This window comes from Peromyscus leucopus, chromosome 4 (genome assembly GCF_004664715.2).
Source record: "Peromyscus leucopus breed LL Stock chromosome 4, UCI_PerLeu_2.1, whole genome shotgun sequence".
Classification (NCBI taxonomy): domain Eukaryota; kingdom Metazoa; phylum Chordata; class Mammalia; order Rodentia; family Cricetidae; genus Peromyscus; species Peromyscus leucopus.
The window spans coordinates 100,064,452-100,083,894 of NC_051066.1; the positions used below are offsets into that span (position 1 = coordinate 100,064,452).

A 19,443-nucleotide genomic window follows, 5' to 3' on the forward strand; every position below is an offset into this window, starting at 1 on the left:
TATAAGTTAAGGTTGTTTTTGAGCATTCGTGAATTTATACTGTCTTGAGGATTACACTAGAGGCTGCTGACAAAGTTACAACAGAGAAACATGGAAAGTTTCCTAGTGTCTTTGTGACTGAACCAATGAAGAGGCAGCCCTCAGAAAGGAACGTCAAACTTTGCTGAAAGAAAAAAAAACCTAAACAATAAAATATTTCTACAAACACACACACACACACACACACACACACACACACACACACAGAGAGAGAGAGAGAGAGAGAGAGAGAGAGAGAGAGAGAGAGAGAGAATAGATAGATAGATAAATAAATAAATTAATTAATTAACAGACTAGGAAATAATGGTAGGTTGATTTGGCTAAAATGATGCAAGGAACTTTGGGAAGGTTTTTGCAAGTGGAAACAGCTGGGCTGACAGCCTATCCCTCAAGGCCAGTGACTAATCAGTGATTGATTCCTGGGAATAAACACATCTCTATAATTTTATTAAATTATGTTACTACATTAAAAGTAATGCATGGCTCAACAACAACAAAATACATCGTCACACATGACACACGGCATACAGCCTATATTGCATCGCAGTGACACCATCAACCCGAGGACCTAGGTGCAAAGGCTGGGCTTGTGGAAGGACCGGGCACCTTCCAGCCTGAGTCCAGAGGTTCCCAGGCGGGCGGGGACCAACAGGGGAAGTTGAAGCCGAGAGCGAGCGCTGAAGCACGTGGGCTGAGGGGGTGGGAAGACGCCGGGGCGGCGGAGTAACCGGTGAAGTGTCAAAGAGGCAAGAGTGGAGGGCTGCGGGGGTGACAGGGTGTGGTCTGCCTGGAGCGGGCGACGCGGGAGAGCGGGGCAGAGGCCTGGGGCTGCGGATGGTGCCGCGGCTTGCCGGGTGCGGTGACAGCGCGCAGCTGAGCGGAGGCGAGGGTGTCCCGGGCTCGCCAAGTGCCCAGCTCCAAGCTGTTCCAGCGCCCTCGCGGGCCGCGGGGCCGGACACCTGCGACTGAGGAGCGACTGACGCTCAGCCTTCCCGGTAAGTAAGTGTCTCTTGTCTCCGCCGCCCGCGCCCTTCGCTGCCCACTGGAGCTCTCGGAAAGCGCGCGGGGCTCGGCGGCATCCAGGGATGCTCCTGCCGCGGGCGGAGACCACGGATAAGGACCCGGGAGCCAGGAGCCGGGAGCCGGGATGGGGACCAAAAAGAGATTAGAACCAAGGAGCAGGAATTGGGACTAGAGAACTGGGATTGGGACCAGGAAGCGGGATTGTGGACCAGGGAGCGGGAATGGACAGTGAAGGGACTGGGACCCACCCGAGGCCCCGCCGCTCACCCCGGCGACGGCACAGTGGCAGGCTTGGATGTTGCCCATCTTTTGTGTCTTACGGGATCCCAGAGCCCTGCCAGGCCAGGGGCGGGCCAGAGGAAGCCACTTTAAGGCTCCCGGCTCCACCTCTCTCCTCCCCACAGCTCTGGGGATTTCAGTGTGGGCCACCAGGCGCCGGTGCCTGCCAGAACCCACCGGGCGGCTGGTAGGTGGTGGTTGGACCACCCCGCAGCACCGCTGGGCTTGCGTTGTTTTTAGGTACAGCAGCTCTAACTGGTGGGTGTTGGGAGGCAGGGTTGACTCAGGAGCTCTGAGTCCGTGGCAGGGAACCACTTGCTTCCAGGCTTTTCTTGAGGTCTGGAGGGGCAGGATGGGGAACCAGAACCCGAGGCCCGAGCGTCCCGCGCCCAGGCTTGCGCGCCAGCTAGCAGGTGCTCACTGGGTGGGTCCCTTGTCTGGCTCATTGTTCGCCGTGACTGTTCTTGGGGCCGGGCTGGGCAACACAGACACAGCTCATAGGGTTAATAAAAGTGGTGACTTGGAGGAGTGAGGGTCGGAGCCGATTTACCATTCATTTTGGAAAGGGACTTCTCGGTTCAGAGAGCAAGAGTAGTCGACAAGGGAAACCGTCCCCGAGTGCAAAACTTAGATCTGACTGATTCAGACCGACAGCCTAGCGAATGGAGCTTCGGAAGCAGAAATGATATCCCCCTCCTGCACTGAAATTGTTTTCAGAATAATGAAGGTGGAGTTTGAAGCGTTTGGGACAACTGCTGTTTTCCTTTGCTAGCACCTGTTTCCCTAAAAGATTCTTGGGCGGGGTTTGTTCTTTTTTCCAGCCCTTTCCCCCTCTTTGTGGATTTGCGTTCATTCTTTTTGTACCTTCAAGTAGTAAGATTGCCTGGTTCTGGGAGAGGAGTCCCTTTTAATAAACAAAGTGTAATTTCGTCTGTCCACATAACCACACAGTGGTTTGGAGTCCATGGCTCCCCACCCTAGCAGTGATGTTAACATTTATGGATGGAAGTGGAGCCAGAGGCAGAGGCAGAGGGAGCCTCATCTCCCTCCTCTCCTCCTTGGGGAGCCCCAGGACACCTTGAGCAAATCCTTTTCTTCCATCACAGCATATACATCCTTATTTGGCTTTTCTCCATTATTTAAATGACAATGATATCACCTGTTCATGGTGTCAGTGCCTTAGTCCCTGAACTAAGGATGCATTTGTTCCCCCTTTTCCTTATGTGCACAACTCTTAGCAAGAGATATTTAAATATCATTTCATGTAGGTATTGCACGCACACATGTTTATGCATATGCTTTATGCATCTGTAGTCGGTCTTGAATATCAGTAGTTGCTAATAAACACCACTGCCCTTCTCCGTGGATTTGATGTTGCTGTGCCCACGACCTGCTAAGTGCATTGTCTGCTGAATCCTGGAGTTCAGCCCCTAGGAGAAAGACCTCATGTGAACATCTCTCTGACCATAGCTTTTTTTTGCTCTTGGAGGGAAGAGGAATTGATGGAGAAGTGTGGGTGCTGATTACAGTACGAAAAGCTGTATGGCTGATTCTAAGACTAGAAGTGTGAATTAGGTAGATGATAAACAGCAGTGGAAACCTGGGCAGGCATCTCAGTTCCACAGACACACATGCAAAGTATAATGTGTTCTCCTTCTCTCGTCCCTATCACTTTTAATGTTTATATCTTAATTTTTTTTTATGACAGCTTTGCTTTACTGGTGATTTTCATATTGAAAAGAACTTTCCCTATAGCCTATTGTTATATCTCACTTTTGACACTGTGACATTCACTGGACACACTGAATTATCTGTACAGTTTTTCTTTTGTTTGTTTGCACACGGTGTCCAAGTTAGCACAGGAACAAATGAGCAATGAATCAGCCGAGTTCTAATGAAGATTAAGACATGAAAGTTATCCACAGCTATGTTTAAACCGAGCACTCATTTAACCACCTTCCCACATGACCAATTTCAGTTAGTAGCTTGTTCATCTTCCAAAGTCTCTAGACTCCACATTCTTACTCAGATTGATGACTACACTAAATCTTGATTGTAAAAGAACAGAACTTAATTATTTGGGTCTCATTTATCAGTCAGCAATGTTTAGCATTGCCAAAATAATTATTTCATTGAAATATGCCTGACTTTAAAGTGGGTTGGGAAAAGTCTTTTTTAAATGTGTTTCTTCATGAAGGAAAAACCTAGTCCTTAGAAAGCCATAATTTCACTGCCTTGAGGCCCTGTAGCCATTTGTATTTATTGAGTTTTCTCTTCCACAGAAAGAAAGAGCCATTGTTTTGTTGTCTAGGAGCTGAAGGAAGATAGAAAGTGAGAAAAGAAAAGAAGCAGTTATAAATGTTATTTACTTTTTCCGAGGGAGAAAATGTGATTTAAACAAATACTATTTGTCTTCTTAAAGGTATACTAAAACCATATTAAGGGCCATTAAGAAGTTTTCAGTATATAATTGTTATTACTAAAATTTCATGACAAGTTTCTAGAAATAAAATCTGTACTTTTAAGCCAGTCTGTGGGTATTTTCATCATTCTATAAATTATGAAGTGCTACTGAATCACCATTATGGAAACATTGAAATTCCATCAAATATCTATTGGAGTGCACTGTCTTTTTCCAAGTGCATTCATTGTAATAGTCTGTCCGTTGAGATTTAAAAGAACATCATTGATGTCATGGTGTGCTTTGCATTTTAAAATGGCAGCTAATGAATTACAAACATTCATTACTCTACAATCACTTGCTGTAATTTCTCAGGACCCCCAAATAGAGAATTATTTGTACTGTACACTGTCATTCAAGTCTTTACTGAGTCTATCTGGTCCACATTTCTCCAAAATAAATCGTCTTTTAGACCAATACCTGTAAAACCTGAGTCGTTTGATATTTTCCCTCTGTGTCATAAATGTATGGTAAATATGTTCCACATAGCCTGGTGAAGGGACATAATGTGAAACACTTGTTGGGGAGTGGTGATTGTCGAGGGAAGGGGTGAAAAGAGAAGAAAGTAACTTCCATTAAAACTCAAGTCAGAACTTAACAGGCAGAAAGAAGATCAGCTTTCCCTGAGTGGAATGCACTCAGGAGTTCTGCTGGGCCCATAAGTCCAAGCCCATGTCAGGTATTTGGCTTCCCCAGATTCCGCTTTCCTAAGCAGAAGCCCTGCCTTTGCTGGCTACATTTGAATGCTGGCTTTGGCTTTCCATAGGTATCAAAGGCTCTCTGTTTTCTCACTGTTGTAGGGAGGAGTGCTGTTCCATTTATGGGAGAATGAAGTATGTCAATGTGTATTTCCAGAATATTTTAGCAAAAACTTTTTGGTTTTCTTCCATGACTACTCACTGAACGTTTATAAAACAAGAAATGTTTGAAGTTCAATTTGCTTGAGTAGACAAAACCGGAAATGTTGGTCAAATGACTAAACTAAGTTCTTTAAAATAGTCCTTTTAGTTTCCTTTGATGTAAACTAATTGAAGAAAATGTTATTAAGTGTTGAATTTAAAAATCAACAATGATTTCTATTTCTTTTAAGATGAAGATCAACTTAATTAACAATAAGGAAAAGTATTTATGAGGTAAAGACTAAGACAGTCAATTTAATAATTCATGTATATATTAAAATGTGTTTTCAGGGAAGTAATGTAGGTTTCTTAAGTGGCTGAAACAAATGATCTGATCTACAACGCTGCTCTTTTTCTCCCTTTCCTTATCTTACTCTGCTTATCTACTCATTTTTTCTGTCAAGATACATAATTTTGTTTTCCACTGTGGAATGAGAGGACTCATCAAAGTAGATAGAAGGGAGTACTTAGGACAGAGTCTAAATAGGTCTAAAAGGAGGGTTAATGGTGACAGGAGAGTAAGCAAACCAAGAGATAAACTCTGATCCCAAGCTACTCTGGATTCATGGTAGCTATATCTTGTCTGGATGAAGCTGTGATAAATAACTAACAATTGAGTCAATTTCTGCTTACTTCTGTAGCATTAAAATGAAAACCCAAACCCTGTTCTTAACGGCATTGAGTACACACTTCCTAGTGGAGCACTCTCATAGCAAATCTTAAGCAGATCAGCAAAGCAACCACTTTTTCCATTAGAAGGAATTCCCCTTGGAGTACATAAAACTCAAGCATTCTTTATAGGTGAGGCTGCAAAGGAATGTTGGGGAACTACTGTGACGCCATGGGACTGGAAACTCAGACACTTCTTTCTTTTTTTATTTTTTAACAAAAACAAATTTATTTTATGTGTATGAGTGATTTACCTGCCTGAATGTTTGCTCACTATAAGTGGGTAGCACCTTAGGGGGCTAGATCCTGGGACTAGGCTTAAAGACAGTTGTTGGCCTCCAAGTGGTTGCTGGGAATTGAACCTATCCTCTCTCTGGAAGAACAACTAGCTCTCTTAATCCCTGAGCCATCTCTCTAGCTCTTCAGACTTCTCCCCACTTCTCTTCATGCGTTCTCTTCTCTCCTCCCATTTTCCTTCTTCCCTCCTCCTACTCCCCCTCCCTCCTCCCTCCCCTCCCTCCTTCCTTCCTTCACTCCTTGGTTTTTCCACTTGCTGCTTGCCTGGCACTTATTGGTAGGTGTGGCCATTCCAACAGCAAGCTTCCCCCACCAGGCTGGCAGCTTTGGAAATTTCTGTCCATGTAAATACAGTATTTGTTCTAAGTATTGCCCTTAAGAACAGTAGTTAAGCTTAAGTGCCCACTGCTTGTTTCCCTTTGTACTAGAATCAACAACCAGTTTCAGCTTTTAGAAGAGACCACCCACAAAAGTGTTCCTTTTAACTATAGAAAATCTGGGTAGGAGGCGGGGAAAGGAAGCAAGAAAAAATAAACTTGAAAAAAAAAAATCATTGACCCAGGGTGACATGTTTGCAGCTAAGGCCATAAAGGGATTAAAGTCCCAAATCTAAGTGGCTGCCTCTCCGCTGCATGGTGGACATGACTGTCTTTTTCTTCAGACATCTCAGTTAGAATTAATGTTAAAGGAATTTAATGTCTAAAATGCAGATCTGTTGTCCCGAACTGAAACTCTGGTTATGATGAACACTATCACTTAAATGAAACCTTTAAAGAAATCATTGAACACAATAAAAATCTGCATATGAGTACACTCACTGTGCTTCCAATTATGGTATAAATAGTGCATAAAGCTTTAAAATTTCATCAAATTATTGTTTCATTGACATGCAAATTAACTGCTGACATCTAAGGTATGTGCCACGTGATGAGTCCTAATTGGTAAGAAACCTGAGAGGATTATTTATAGACCACACTGCCACACAGTGCAGGCATGAACTCTTGCTGTGCAGGTGTGTTCAGGTTGATGTTTAGGCTTTCATTCCATTTGGGCAAAGAATTTGTCTTCTAATTGTTCTTAAAGGGAGTGGAAATTAGCTAACTATTCCTCATCAGCTTGTCCTGGCATGAGAAACTTTGGGGGTAATGGATTTAAACTCAAGGGTTTGGAAATACCATTTTTATCCTGAGCATGTAAAATAAAGTTCACAAGAGAAAAGTTAGTAGAGAAGTTGAATGTTTATTAAGTGGATTAATTTTGAAGAGTAGCTGCTTCTAAAGATGTAAGTGGAAATTCTATTTTTATTTTTTAATGGCACTTGAGGTCCAGTTATACATTGTGTATGAGAATTACAGGAAAAAATTATTGTGTATCTCGATTGCTCATACTAGATTATTGGGTTTCACTGTGGGCTTTCTTTATTCCATATATGTGTCCATTAAATGTTTGCTGTTTGTTCTTGTTCGGTGTGCATGTGGGCCTGACCTCATGAGGTTGTCATATTTATGTGGTAATATCTGCTTTAAAAAGTGCAACTTCTAAGAGAACTTCACCATTTACTAACTTAAATTTTTTTATTATTATTATTGTAAGCAACCTAGAATGTCCAACTTTGCCTGCTAGATTGGTCAAACGACAGTAAAAATTTAAACTTGTCAATAAACTAAACTAAAATGGTTATTTCTATTTGAAGGAATCATGAGAGTTGGGTTGAACTTAATGAGAATGTGTGTGTGTGTGTGTGTGTGTGTGTGTGTGTGTGTGTGTGTGTGTGTGTGTGAAAGAGACAGAGAGAGGGAGAGAGAGAGAAATTATTTTAGTCATGCTGAAACTAGAAATGTATAGATATCCTAAAAAGACCATACAAACATGGCATTTGTCTTAGTTATTGTGGTCATTGTAAAACTAAGCAGACAATCTAACTGCTGCAAAAAAGCAACGCATGGAAGGGGAAACATGCCTCATTTTCAGACTTCTCACTAATGTAAATGGTTCTGCAGCCTGTTAGTGTTTACTGACAAGTGGCTTCAGGAGTAATAAGGCTGTCCTGTAAGTATGATCAAGGCAACTTTGATCTTTCCACGGCTGAAGGTTTAAAAGGAAAAGTATCTTGTAAATAGAAAAAAAAAAAGACTTAACTTTCATTAACTTGAAATAGACCTTACCCTGTTCCAGACATTGAAAAACAGGACTGAGTATTAACAAAAAGTCTGCTGCCTTAAAGAGTGAGAATAAAGTGGGTACTGCAGGTGAATGAGCAAAGGAGACATGTCCAACAGCTCAGGGCTTGTGAGCCTGAGGAGGGATGTGCTTCTCAGTTTGGATGAGTGAGAAGTGGGAAGGTAAAAGGGCAAATGTAAGCATAGAAGAGGAAAGTAGTGGCCTGATCACAGCCCAGAGCTACCAGGATGAAGGCAGAAATTCTGAGAAATATGAAAAATATGAAGTTCACCAGGAAGTACCACAGTACAGTGGCCATCAGCATGCAGACAGAGATTTTTCAAGTTTGGTCCTGATGAAGGCTGACTTCTTCTAAAACCTGAGTCACTGAACATGCTAGAGAAAAGGGTCAAGCCATGCTGTGACCTCATTCATTGCCGTAAGTGGTTACTGGTTTCAGGTAATCTGATTACATATTTGGCTCCATTCATTTTCCTAGAAAACTGCAGGACAATTTCTCTTCTCTTCTAGAACACTCCTGTGGCTATGCCTCACTCTCAGATGAAGGTCTGTCTTCTTGCCACTGTTAATATTGAAGGCATCAGAAAATGGCCTTCATGGACACCTACTGCTACATCTCTCCATCCACGCCCGGCCCTCGGCTAATCTGCATTCTTGCAGGTTCTCTCATAAAACAGTGGCAAATGTTCAATAGTTGTAGTGAAATGTGATGCAAAATAGGTAACTAATTTATTAATAAATGACTTATAAATTTCATGTTTATTTTCTTAGCCTTAGGAAACAACCAGGATTTCAATAAAAATATTTATATGAATGGAATTAGTAAGACAAGTGAAAAATTAGAAACAGTGCCTAACCAAAGATAGAGTGGGGAAAAAGAGTAACAACAACAAGAAGAAATTATCATGTGTTCTTATGACAGAGCTTTTTTTGGTGCTGGGGATTGAACCCATTGTCTTGTCCATACTAGACGAGTACTATTCTACTGAGCTGCATGTAGCCAGCCCCTAGTAGAATGTTCAGCGTTGTTTATAAGCAGTTTTCCAAAGGCCAGCTGTAGTGATATTGTGTTCCCCACAAAATTGTGCACCCTAATAAACTTATATGGGGTCAGAGAACAGAACAGCCTCTAAATATAGAGGCCAGAAAATGGTGGCAGATACGTCTCTAATCCTAGTATTCCAGAGGCAGATATCTGCCTGGTTCTCTGTGAGTTCAAGGCCACAATGGAAACAGCCAGGCATGGGAACTCATGCCTTTAATCCCAGGAAGTAATAGCAGAAAGCAGAAAAGTATATAAGACATGAGGACCAGGAACTAGAGGCTGGTTAAGCTTTTAGCCTGGTTAAGCTTTTAGGCTTTTGAGCAGCACAGTTCAGCTGAGAGGCATCCAGTCTGAGGAAACAGAATTAGCTGAAGAATTGGCAAGGTGAGGTAGCTGTGCCGCTGTGCCTTGTTCTGCTTCTTTGATCTTCCAGCATTCACCCCAATACCTGGCTCCAGGTTTTTTTTTTTTTTTTTTTTTTTTTTTTTTTTTAGCAATAAGACCCTTTAGGATTCATACTACAGGAAGCTCTTAACAAAATAAAAGTAGATGTGATATAGAATGCAAAGCTTCACTAATAGAGAGTAACATATTGAGTATGTACAACAGAAGAATGGATGCTGTTAGAAGGCTGGCCCATGGAACACTGAAAGGAGCATATAGCAAATCCTTTGTAAATACGACCAGTTTAGAGAAAAACTGGTAGGTGGTTCTCGTGGGAAGCCACCTTTGTATTGTGATTCAGCTGTCCCTGAAAGCTGTATCCCCACCAGGCATTCCTCAGGCCCATGATATCTATTCTACCAACAGGACCTTGGGGGATTTCAACACAGATACAACATAGACCCACTTAATACTCCATCTTCTCCACTGTCCTTTTAGCCATCACTTCTGGGATAAACACTGCCCAGCTTTCCTACAGGCTTTCTTCCCGACTCCTGCTTTTGCCAAAACAATCATCTGAGAGGTTGTAATTGTATCATCTGATGCATGGACCCTGGGTCTCTGCTGAGTCTCAGCATTGCCATTTCCAAGCTAAGCTATAAGACTAGGGATTGGGGGAGTTGCTTCTCTTCTGTGTTTCCATCATTAAAAATGAGGTTGTCAATAGCTAGCTTCTGAAGTTGTCAAAAGGATCAAGCGATAATCAAAAATAACATAAGCTCTATTATGTCACAGCTATTTGTCAAGTCCTGTCCTTTTAAGATCATTTGCAAGCTTCTTATTGTACTTTGAGGGTCATATTCGAAGTGATTCATTCAATATGATTGAATACAATCATATTCATCAACTTTGACATTGGCTACTCAAATCTTCTTTAGGATTTCTACAGAAACCAAATCCTGTACTGACACAGACCCCTTCCTTACTAATGCTTTTTTGCAAGTTTTCCTTGACTTGCACTCTTCCACAGACTCCTGTCATTCTTTTTTTATCATTTCTCCCCTCATAGAACCTATTGCAACTTGTGCTGTTGACTCTTTTCCTCTTTACTTAATGACTAGAATTCAAATCTTGTGAAGCAAAGTTAATATCTGCCATGTGGTTTTTCTTGTGTTCCTAATAACTAACATAAAGCCCAAAGCATATAGTAATGACTATAGGTATGAGTGGGAAGAGGGAAGGAGGGAGAATGTAGACTATATTTCTAGAACTGTCTTCACATTCACAAGGTCTGAGAAGAGGTAGATACTTGATAATTAATATTTATTTGTACTTCAGCTCTGGTATGCAGGACATTAAACTGTTTCTTAAACACAGGTGCATTTCCAAAGAGGTAGAGAATTTGGGGAGAGATATCCAGTGAATAAGGAGATTCTTGATTTAAAATGCTTCAAGTTAGGGTAGACCTATGTAGATACTACAGTGTTGGAGATAGGGAGGGAGCTGGGGATGAAGTGGAAGTGTGAGGAGGTTGACTGTCCAGGCATTCAGACCAACAGTTTACAAATATCCCAGATAGAAATACTACATAAAGACACTTAAAAAAATCATTAATATAGAATTTTCCTGCTTAGCATTAGATAGTGTTAGATGAACTTTTGTATATAGAATGTCTAGATAAGTAGATAAAATCAGCTTTAGTTATTGGATGTCATAAAAAATAAAAACATGACCATCTTCTCCCTTGGACTCAGCTGGTTTTTAAAATGGAAGTCACACAAACATGGATACAAGTGTTGTGACTGTCTCTCCCTACAGATGGGCAATTTTTGTATCAAGGAACAGCACACATAGGGAAATATATTTTCTTCATTGTTTCTGATCATACAGTTGTGACAGCATGGCAAGTTTTATGACAGGCAATGCTCTTTTGGTCTTGCCAGGAGGTGTCACTACAGCTCTCTCAGACTCACAGCACATCCTGTTGGCACCCACCTGCGTCATCTCAGGGTATCAGCTCTGCCCAATATTCTCACTGCTAAATTACCTGGAGGAAACACATCAGGACAATAAAATTACTTCCAGAATCCCATTTCTTTCCAAAATAAAAATGTTATTAGGTTGTGAATTAGCTGAAACTGAAAAGGTTGCTTTACTATTTGGGCAGTGAGTGCTGCACTTTCTTGAGCAATGATTGAGGGTTGTGAAAAGAAAAAGCAAGGAGTGAAGAAAAGGACGAGTAGGTCCAGATCATAAAAGGGGGGTGGAAGCCTATGGTGACAGCCCACCCTGGAGGGTCTCCTGACCCGGTGCTTTCTCACCTGCCTCCCTTGGCAGCTGCTGTCTGTGTCCTGCCTCTTTCCTCTGTTCTCTACTTGGATAAGTCTAATTTTCAAAAAGCGTGTGTGGGAATTACACTAATATCGTGTCTTCACTTTTTGATGAATATAATTTCAGTCTCCTCCATAATATGATAAAGTGGGTATTAGTACTGTGTTTTCTCAGGTAAGAATGATAGAAATTGGAAAGACGGGAAGCATGCTTTTGTGGTGATTGGGGATTTGGCCCATCAGATTTTAACAGCCTCTCAATAGCACCCCACATACACAACACAGGAGATACTCTTAAAGTCTTTTTCCCACTGTTATCCTGACAGAATTAGATTTCGGTTCTCCGAGTCTCACAGGGCACCCAGTACTCACTCTATGAGAACAATACATCACAAAAGTGTGGCTTTCTCTCTCTCTCTCTCTCTCTCTCTCTCTCTCTCTCTCTCTCTCTCTCTCTCTCTCTCTCTCTCTCTCTTCATTGGGAGTCTAGATAGTTTAAAGTGACCTGATATTTTTGCTTCTAGACTAGCACATAAGACCCCTAACAACAAAATGGGTGAACAAGAAAAAGGTGTGCTTAAAGGTAAGCTTCCACACTTTTGAGTCTGTGACGAAGGCAAGAAGGAAGGCAAGGGCTATGGGGCACCTGGCTTTACCCACTGCCATTGCTTCCACATGTTCAACAAACCAATGAGCCATGGAGGAGAAAGGCTCAGTTATTTTGTCGGGGAGGAGAATGGAATGAGTGGAAACGGTTTAGGTTAGCTGCAGCCTCATTTCTGGCTGTTGGGAACTGACTGGCATCTGTGGAGCTGTGTTTCCTGCTGTCCTGCAGGTGGCAGCCTGGCCCCACTGTCAGACATGCTCTGTGTTTGGCCATCCAGAACTTTGGTTGCCAGTCCCATAGTTGGTTGCCAGACTCAGGACTGTTTCTCAGCGCATTTAATGCCCTGGGGATGATGAATCGGGCTTCACCTCACTGCACCCTAAGGTCATTGAGCCGGCAGTATTTTGGAATCTGCAGAGCCTTTCTGGGCTGCCATCTGATAGATGAGGGCTGCAATATTTTGAATATTTTGTCCCTTTAGAGCTGTCCTGGCAGACTGTGCATGCCCAGAAACAATCCATGACAGTACACTGTAAAAGGGGACATATCCTCTCTTCTAAAATATGGGGAAATTAAACAAGCTTAATATTCATTCAGTTATTTGATTTGCTGTCTATTTCATGGCTTTGTTCTTCTTTGGTTCTGAAATCATTTCTTTCCACCTGACTTACAGCAAATCCTCTAGAAGGTAGCTTATGTTAATTGACTGAGTATTTTGAAAGAATGCAGGCAGAGTTATGTGGAATGTCTTAATTTAAATGAAGCTGTAAGCCTTTTCATATTGTGAGCAGAGGTATTTAAAAGTAAGATGATTAGAAACTGCTGAAGTTGCACACAATTCAAGAGAATTTGAAACGTGTTAGGATGGGTGGCTGGCACAAGGCTGCACTGTCCGTTTATTCTAAATATACGTGTAATATCAATTATAGAAGAAAACCAACAAAGGATCTTAGGCTTGTCGGGTTGCATTTGTGTGACTGCTTCTTTTCATGAGAATTTTTAGTAACTGGGAAAAGCGCCAGATTCTAAACGCTGGAAAACGATGCATGAATAGGATCCTAGCACCGTTGGGGGAAAAAAAATCACTTACCAGTTTCGAAAGCTTTTCTCTGTCAGTGTGGCCAAATCTGTGCTTTGATTTGCAGTGGTTTGGAGTTACTTGTCACTTACAGTTGGCTTTGGGCCGTGGCTTGTAGTATCTTCAGTGGACTCTTCTGGAGAACTTGAGAATCCCTACACCTGTGAGATCCAATTCTCTGTCAGAGAACATCCTCTCAAGGCAGCCTGTGAGGGTGTGAGCTTGTACTCTATCCAGAACCCTAAGTTATAGATGTGCGAAGAACCCAGCTTTACTGGTGCACCATGTGCTAAAATTTTGATGTATTAGCAGTGAATTTGTACTCGGAAAGCTGAGGATGCAGTGAACCATTAGGAAAATAGCAGGAATAGGTCTCTCCAATTCTTTTTTCAGATTAGGTTGCACTGTTGTGCAGACAGTCAATCTATCTTGCTTCCTTTTGAATTTTTATTTCAAAGATTGGAACTTCGGTCTTGTCATTTTGTAAAGTCTTGGGGTAGGGTGTGAATGAGGGAGGAGGAAAGCAGTTAACTGAAATAAACCCAAGATTGGTTAGTTATAGTCTGTGATTTAACGACCATAACAACATCAGTAAGGGAAAACCAAATCCCAACAGGCCAAAAGTCTCCTTTGATGATCCATAGCTTCCTAGAAGGTCTTTGCCAGCCAGCCTCTTTCTTTCTTTCTTTCTTTCTTTCTTTCTTTCTTTCTTTCTTTCTTTCTTTCTTTCTTTCTTTCTTTCTTTTTCTTTCTTTCTTTTCTTTCTTTTTTCTTTCTTTCTTTTCCCTTCATTCCATCCTTTCTTTCTTTCTTTCTTTTTCCTTTTTTTGGCTACAAAAGCCAATTTATCTGAAAATATTTGATCTCTTGATAGAGAGATTTGAGTTTTCACACTTGATACACTGTTTACTACATAAACACAAGTGTTGCTCCAAGTGTTAGTACTTGTATATCTTATTGCGATGTTTTCAAAATAGGTTATATGTCTTTGTTATTCATATCAAAATCATCACATGAAGGAATTATTTTTGGACATATTTGAATGTTTTCTGCAGATCCACAAGGCTTGTTGTCCTAAGAATGATGGAGCCGGCTGTCTGACAGAGAGAGTCACTGAGTGACACTGCACTTCAGAGCCCTGTCGTTTGACTCTTTTTTATTATGGTCATCACTATCTGGAAAGTAGGTTCTGAATGAGGAAAATAAAATTCTAAATCTATTTAAACGTGAGCAGAAAATGAAGAAATAAGACTGGGGGGTAGACTGGAGGGTGGTCATGCTTTCTGGTGTGTAGCGTGAACAAGATGAGACAGAGAACATGGGAAGCCATCTTCCCCCCAGGAGCCATGAGACACCTTATGGACCTGGATTCATTCCGACAACAGGGTGCAATGCTTTTGTTGAGTTTTGTTTCTATGGTTATGGTGAGGGTGAAACAAACTAGTAAATTGTGGTAGAAAATAGCAAGCTTGGTGTTAGGGAGCCAGGAGGTTTCCCTGTCCTTGAGCTAAAGATCTGTAACCTGAGTAGATAGAGGGTAGGGATGTGTACTAAGGACCATGCTGTCTGGACTATCTGCAGGGAAACTGAAGAGTTTTAGGAGAAGCTGCAGTATGACATAAGTAAGTGTTGAATGTCAGCAATAGCCTAACTCATCAATCAGTAAACCTCCAAAGAGGGATCCAGAAGTCATGTGCCAATTTGGGAGTATCTAAGATCTGAATGAAGCAGCTAGCTGCTACTGGAGGGAGCCTTAAGGATTCAGAAAAGTAGTTGTGACTATTGACAACAGTGAAAGGTACCAGCAGGTCCTTCCCAAACTATTGATGATACATCCACACTAAGGTAGTTACCCTTGGGACTTAGGTCTAGCTGGCTTGCAATAGCATATCTACATCACTTTGTTTGTCCCCATTCTGATAGCTATCAGACTGACGTGCATTCTGTTCCGTTCATGGTGCTCCACACCCATTGCTAAATATTTTGAATTTTACTCTAATTTATTCGTTGGGTGGAAACAAGTTTGTCCTCTTCTTCTGTGAGGAAACTGGGAGCAATCCAAGTTCAACACCGTGGATTGGGGCTGCCTTCCATCCACTGCCATAAGCCAGGAATTACCTTGGAGAAGAAAGGAAAGGATGTAAGACTGTGCATGCAGCCTAAAAAGAAGATTTCTCCAGGAAATGGATCTATTAACAGTCTTGATAAGGGCCTAACTTTCAATATAGACAATATTTAATTGACAGAGACTGCTCAAACTAGAAAAAAAAATAAGGTAGCATATCTAAGCATGGGCAAGAGGAGTAAACTCTCTATATGTGCTGCATATTCAAAATGTCATGTTGTCTGTGGTAAGTATAAACATTTGCATTTATCCATTTAAAATTAAGTTAAAAATAATGAAGTGCAGCTCCTATCTTGTCCCTGATCTTGTTCTTCCCTAATGTTCAAACAGTTGCTAGGGGCAGTAATCCTGGCTGGCCTGCTTTGCTGACTCTTCCTTAAAGAACATCACTGATGATGTTCAATCAGGGACCCGGATGCATCCCGACAACAGGGTGCAATGCTTTTGTTGAGTTTTGTTTCTATGGTTATGGTGAGGGTAAAACAAACTAATAAATTATTACACTAGGATTTTTCAAACCCAGTTTCTTTTATATCCCGGGTCCTAAATTTTGATCCCAGTCCATTGGCACAGATACCTGTTGGTTACAGATGGTATACAAACATAGTTTGGGACATCAGGAAGGGCAGCTGTGTAGATCTGCTCTTGTGCTTTTCTACGGAGCCTAAATGAAGACATTTCAATTAGTGTTTGGTAAGGGACTTTCTTTAAAAGCATCACTCTGAGGAGGGAAACATAAAAGACAGACACACACAAGGCCTCTGTGGTGTTTCCACTGCTCGTTCTGTCCATGAGCAGGAGCCCCACTGGAGGTAATCCTCACACATGGTCTCCAGAAGTGGCCATCTATGGGTCTAGTTGTTTGTTTGTGTTTTGTTTCTTGTCCCTTATTTGAAATCCTTCCACAAAGTGTTGGCACATCTGTTGGGATAGGTGAATGGGCTAATGGAGAGGACTTATAGGGTGGAGAAGAACATTATGAAATCAGTGGTGTCAGTTGCTCTCATTACCAACCATGGACGGCACCACCTGGGAGCTGAGCAGCTCTGGGAAGCAATGGTGCCATTCTACCAAGGTGCTTGCTAGACACTCTCAGGAAGAATGGGCTTGTGTAGGTAAGAAAAACTGTTAGCAACTCACAACCATGCCTTAGGAAATGTGGGGGGGGGATTAAGGATGTGTGTGTGTGTGTGTGTGTGTGTGTGTGTGTGTGTGTGTGTGCATGTGTGGTGTGTCTGTATGTATATAGACTCCTTCCCCATGTATGCACATGCTGAAACTCTAATCCAATACTTGGAATGTGGTGATATTTGAAAACAGGGCCTTTGAGGAAGCAATTCACTTAAAGGGAAACTTAACTGTTACCTAAAAGGAGATGTATGAAAAGACAGACAGGCAGGTACATCAGACATGTTTACACACAGAGGAAAGAGCATGCCCAGAGACAGAGTGAGAGCACAGCTATTGCAAACTGAGTGGAGAGACCTCAGGATGAATTGAGTACCAGCACCTTGGTCTTGAATGGCTGCTCCCAGAGTTGAGCAGAGTCTGAAATTCAGCTGCTCCATATTTTCACGATGGCAGCCCTGGCACAGTAAGACAGAACAGAGAAACTCTATTTCTAATTAGTTAAACATGCACTTAAGAGTACATGTTTAGCTGTAAGAATTGGGAAGTCTGGAAGTGTGGGGTTGAATTTCTGAAGCCATGGATGCTTCAGATGCTGCAGAATCCTCAGTGCTGATTAAAGTACCGGGAATGGAACATGTTCTCTATAAGTATCAGTTGACTAAGTATCGATATTTACCACATTAAAAACTAAAATATAGTCTCCATGTAAAAACCTATGAAAAAGTTAGAAATAAATTTACTTCCCTATCTTCATCTATATTCAGTTCTGCTTGAAAAAAACAAGCCTCAAACATGTCTTTCCCATCAAAATGCACTGATCTAAGGTAGGTTTTCTCATGTCTTATTAGAATCAGTGTGTAAGGCTTGTTACAGGGCATATTTATATAGAGAGACATAGTATAAGCTGGAATATCTAACAACAAAATTAGTTCACGTTCAATTCATACTGTATGCCCTTTATGAGGATAACTAGTTATATGGTGTGCGTGTGTCTAGCATATATATGTGTGTGTGTGTGTGTGTGTGTGTGTGTGTGTGTGTGTGTGTATGTATGTATGTATGTATATATGTATACACACACACACACACACACATATATATATATATATATATATATATATATACATATATATATATAGAGAGAGAGAGAGAGCTAGTTATATATAACTGGTAATCTGTGAATTTATTATCATCAATTGCATTTGACAGATGGAGGCACATGCTTTGAGAGGTCAGTGGTATGTTCAGCTTGCAGCTGTTTGATGAGGAACTGCAGTTATCCTCAGGGTCCATGGTCTTCATCACATGGTTGTGCTGTACCCCTGAAAGAGAATGAATCATTCAGGCACTCTGAAGTTAAGATTCCTCCAGGGAAGAAGACAAAAGATGCTATATATGTCTTTAAGTTGATGGGGGAGGTAGGAAAGTGAGTCAGAGTGCTGAATTCTGCTCTGGGTCCCCATCAATCCATGAATGAGTATCTGCTAGAGTAATCTTATTGCATCGTTGGAATGACAGTTACATCTGTAAAAAGCATGTTGAGACTATAAAAGGCCAAGAAAGAGGTGTCATCAACCCACTGTACAAATTTAAGTGGTTCTTACATAAGGAGGACTTGTAATCCTTTCTGTGGTTGGAATAATGCCTTTTATAAAACTCAGATATCTATAGAAGCAACACATTTACTAAAATCAGAAAATATACCTGGAGTAATTTAAAGTACTATTCTAAATTTATATCTTCATGTTCCAGCCAGTGTTCACTATCGTTTAGAACATTAATTAATCGCACATTCCAGACAGCTTCCATTTCTGGAGTAAAGTCATATGACATTTACCCTGCTACACATACCTTTACCCATGCCATCTCACTCATGCTGACATTTGGAGACTGGGGTTTAAAATACACAGCAGATTTTAATGCTCTGTGAGCATTATGGGAACACATTATACACTACAACACATACGTATAAAGAGAAAATTATTTTTTCTGGTTAACTTGGGATGCCACCTCAAAATTCCCTACATAATAACATCATTCTGAAAAAGTTTCCCAACACATTAAGATGACTTCACAATTCTTGCTTCTCTAGAGATGGGTGGTTTCCTGAATATGCTTGAAGGGAGATTTGGAAGGAGGAAGCAGTGAACGAGACATGTGAACTCTACTCAAAGTGGGCTGTGTCTCTGCAGGGCTGAGGGGAGCCATGCTTGCCTTGTCTTGTTTGTCTATTGAGCAGAATCCTTGAGTGGTTTGCATTTTGGAATATTCAGTCTTTTTAATTTACTTCCAAATAATTTGTCTCCACATTATGCTGCTTTGTCTGTGGAGAACAATACTTACACAAGTGTTTTATGAAGTAAAATGAATGAACATTGCACTCTACAAAGAGACTTTCCAAATATAAACCATTAAGGATGAATGGTATGAATTACTGAACTCTCTACCATATGTCAGAGTAGGATTGTTAGACCAAGCTCATTTACAAAATTTATACAATTTTAATTTGTCTAAGAAATAGAAGGATAATGCTTTTAAGACAATAAAAAATAGGACCATAGTAAATATAAAAGACAAATTAATGATCTGTCTGTTGACCCCGGGTTTTGTGTTTTCTATGGAATTATCTGCAAAGATAAGAATCACTTCAAAAGGATTTCAATGATGATGCAGACATTATTCAATATGAACGGGTTTGGCAATATCAGTTACTGAAGTTGATAGTTTAGAGAGTGGGTGAACTTCCCCAGTCATTTTACTTCTACTAGAAGAAAAATGGAGCCAAAGAACTTATGAAATCAAAATGTCTATGCTATAGTCTGTATCCACAGTGGTGCAAAATATGTTTCAGTGATATTTTCCCCCAAACAATATTCTCCATTTCATTTGAATGAA

General features: G+C 41.2%; 1 long non-coding RNA gene across 1 annotated transcript in view; it reads left to right on the forward strand.

Annotated features, from left to right (window-relative positions):
* The first annotated feature begins 774 nt into the window (after nucleotides 1-774).
* LOC119087884 overlaps nucleotides 775-19,443 on the forward strand; it is a 219,203-nt gene continuing 200,534 nt past the window's right edge. Inside the window, exon 1 of the long non-coding RNA XR_005091395.1 lies at nucleotides 775-1,034. This is a non-coding gene — a long non-coding RNA (uncharacterized LOC119087884). The remainder of the gene's footprint in view (nucleotides 1,035-19,443) is intronic.